The sequence below is a fragment of the Eretmochelys imbricata genome, chromosome 14 (genome assembly GCF_965152235.1).
Source record: "Eretmochelys imbricata isolate rEreImb1 chromosome 14, rEreImb1.hap1, whole genome shotgun sequence".
In the NCBI taxonomy this organism is placed as follows: domain Eukaryota; kingdom Metazoa; phylum Chordata; order Testudines; family Cheloniidae; genus Eretmochelys; species Eretmochelys imbricata.
Window position 1 is genome coordinate 43,894,202 of NC_135585.1, and position 3,805 is coordinate 43,898,006.

The 3,805-nt window shown below is 47.7% G+C and overlaps 1 pseudogene; it reads right to left on the reverse strand.

The window, feature by feature from the left end:
* Positions 1–1,765: 1,765 nt before the first annotated feature.
* LOC144274104 (olfactory receptor 11A1-like) lies at positions 1,766–2,701 on the reverse strand (annotated as a pseudogene).
* Between the last annotated feature and the right edge of the window lie 1,104 nt (positions 2,702–3,805).

Genomic DNA, 3,805 nt, shown 5'->3' on the forward strand with positions numbered 1-3,805 from the left:
AGACAAACACCTACAAGATTCAAGCATTCTTACAACTACAATACCCACCTGCTGAAGTGAAGAAACAGACTGACCGAGCCAGAAGAGTACCCAGAAGTTACCTACTACAGGACAGGCCCAACAAAGAAAATAACAGAACGCCACTAGCCATCACCTTCAGCCCCCAACTAAAACCTCTACAACGCATCATCAAGGATCTACAACCTATCCTGAAGGACGACCCATCACTCTCACAGATCTTGGGAGACAGGCCAGTCCTTGCTTACAGACAGCTCCCCAACCTGAAGCAAATACTCACCAGCAACCACACCCCACACAACAAAAACACTAAGCCAGGAACCTATCCTTGCAACAAAGCCCGTTGCCAACTGTGTCCACATATCTATTCAGGGGACACCATCGTAGGACCTAATCACATCATCCACACTATCAGAGGCTCGTTCACCTGCACATCTACCAATGTGATATATGCCATCATGTGCCAGCAATGCCCCTCTGCCATGTAGTGTGGTTTAGCAGGGGTTTCCCATCCATTCAGTGCCTTTCAGTTGATGTGGGTTCTGTTTCCAATGGAAATGCATAGATTGAAGCTCCCATGACAGAATCCCAGTGGCTCTCCAGGCTGAGATTCTCAGAGACTTTTAAGGGAGATAGGCGTCCATCTCCCATTTAAAAGAGATTTGGGTGACTAGCTCTGTCAGGTCCCTTGGGAAATCCTTTCCACAGAGTCGGAGCCCTACAATTCTCACTGGTGCCCAGCTCCCCGACCTCTGGCCAAGCCCTGACATGCTCCCAGTGACTGAGCCAGCCCTGCCATGTTTGGCATCACAGGAGTTCTGCCCATTGGTAGGTGGTAGCTGCTTCCTCTCACCATAAGTTGCCTCACCCCCTGAGGAAAGGGCCCTGTGTGGAGCAGAGCTGCCTGGGGTACCTGGGGCTGACTAGACACTGTGGTCTCAGAACTAGCCCTGTTGGACATTGGGCTTGTTGCAGTTAGTTTTGGGGATGCTCATGGTAACAGGTCCCCTCCCTTTGAACTGCTCTGTGCAGCTGGTGGAAGCAGAGCAGCTGGTGCCCTGCAGGGCCATGAGCAGAGTCCCTCGTCAGTGACCATTTGACCGACCCGACCCCCGGAACGGCCTCCATTCTACGGGTGCCCTAGCAAACCCCCAGCTGGGCCTGGACAGTCCCAGTGGACCTGGTGTGTGAGTCTACCTCTTTGTTTGCCCAAACTCCCTGCCTCCAAGGGCCCTGTGAGCCTGGAGCTGTTGCTTTCCCAGAGCTGGTCACAGCTGGGTGTAGCCCAGATAAGAGCTATAATGCTGTTCCTGGTGAAGTGTCCAGAGGTCACTGCTGGGGCCTGGTTGTTTGCCTCCGGCCTCTGTGAGTTCAGTGAAGATGGTTGGTTTGCAGAGGGTTATGACAGTAATATGCACAATTTCAGGGGTGGCAGATTTCCCAGCCTTACGTTCCCATCTCTGCTGCACAAGGAGTTACTATTTTTATTGTCCAAACATTTATTTTGATCACGAATGGCTTTTTTAAAGATCTAAACAATTGGTTACAATTTTGTCTCCATTCTGCCTAGTGCCCATAACTCCATGATGGGAACATGGTTATGGCCACCTCCCTCCCTGGTCCTTCCACTGAGATGGACAACACTGAGTGCTGAGATTTTCACTAGGACTTTTCAACTTAATTTTAATGGGGGATGATTGCTGAAATCACCCAGACAGCCTGAGGTTTTCAAAGCTAAGTTTTTATCTCAGCGTCTCTGCACGTTTTTGCAAAAGCCACATTTACTGAATGCTTTCCTCAAAGCTTCCTTGACCTCTCTGTTTCTCAGTCTGTAGACAAGGGGATTTACCAGGGGAGTTAGGACCATGTAGCAAAGAGAGAAAACTTTGTTTAGGTCTCTCAGTGTATCATGTTTTGGTAGCATGTAGACAATCATTAGGGTTCCATAGAAAATTGTCACCACAATGAGGTGAGAGGAGCAGGTGGAAAAGGCCTTTTGCCTACTGGTGGTGGAGGGGATTCTGGATGCTGGCAATGATACACACGTAGGATGTCAGGGTTAGTAGGAATGGAGGCAGGGTGAATACACAGGACACTAACCAGTGTGTGTCACTGCAGAAGAGCTCTATAGGTGGGATGACATCACAATAGAAATGGTCAATGTCATTCGGGCCACAGAATGTTAACTGTGATAGGAATAAAACAAAGATAGTACTAGCCAAACAAGCTTTAACCAGGACCCAGCAACCAACTGGAGGAAAAACCCAGTATTCATAAGAGTTGAATAGTGCAGTGGTTTACATATCGCTAAATACCGATCATAAGACATCGCTGTTAGGAGACAGCATTCTGTAGCCACCAGAGAACCAAAGAAATACAGTTGTATGATGCAGCCACTGACTGAGATGGTTTTGTCCCCAGTCAGGAGACTGGCCAGCATCCGGGGCACGATGGCTGAGGTGTAGCAGGTCTCTATGCAGGATAAATTCCCCAGGAAGAAGTACATGGGGCTGTGAAGATGCTGGTCAGCCACAACGAGCACCACAATGAGGGTGTTCCCAACCACGGTTGCCATGTAGATCACTAGGAACATCAGGAAGAGAAGAATTTGCAGGTCAGGGAGATCCCCGAATCCCAGGAGGAAGAATTCAGTGATGGCTGTTTGGTTTCTGCAGTCTGCCATTGGTTGTGTCTAGGAACAATAAATCTGTGCTACTGAATTGGAAGGACACAGAGTTAAAAGTTAATCAAATCTCATGAATTAATTCCATAAATATTCAGAAACTCCCCTTCCTCTCCTGGTTACAGGCTGAAATTTTAAGACTAAATTTAGATTTCAGAGCAAAGTGCCAGGAAACTGAGTCTGAGGACAGAACATTGCTCTGATGGGGAAGAGGGTGTTCGACACGGATACCAGTGACTACTATAACAGCCTATTTGTCTCGTAGCCACATACTGATATGACAGATCAGATAATTTCTCTGTCTATCTGAGAGCTTAACAATGATGCTTAAATGGTGTATTTCACTTCTGGCAATGGCCAGAATCATGCCATGTCTTATGAGTCAAAATCAAACATCAATTAAAATCTTGGACTGAGATTTTTCAATGTGGTCTAGAGTTCTTAGGCACCGTCCTGTGTTAGATTTCTTTCCATGAATTCTAACACTATATCCTGGTATATTCAGCATTTCAGTGCCCTGTAGGAGAAGGAATAATTTTCACCCCCTCACAAGAGATCAGTTCCTGCCATAAATTATGAAGTGGAGTAAATTCTCCCTTAGTGCCTGTGGTGGTGATGGGAACATGGTGAGGGACAGGCAGTGCCTTTTCTGTTTCCCAACAGTAGCTGTGTAGCAGTCATAAATACAGCTCTTTGGAGGGTGGATCTTAGGAAGGGGTAAAACCAGGCTGATGTGCAACCCTAACTGGTGAGTGACCCTCCCCACTCCATCATGAGTGTGGGATGATAATACAGGAACAGGAAAGGCACTGGGGTGGGGCGGGGGAGGGGGGGAAAGATGCTGTCCCTAAACTCAGAGTCTAGAAACAATCTGGCATGTGTGATCTGGGTTAGTAAGACTCTATCATCACTCGCCACCCATTGGGGCACACACTGAGCCAGATCCTCAGCTGGTGTAAATCAAGGTAGCTCCATTTCTGTCATTGGGACAGTTCCTCAACTGAGGACCTGTCACAAGTCATGAATCTCATGCTCCATCTCTGTGAAAAGGTGCTATGAACACAGACTGGCGCTGCAGTGGGAAGGAGAGGCTAAAACTCTTAA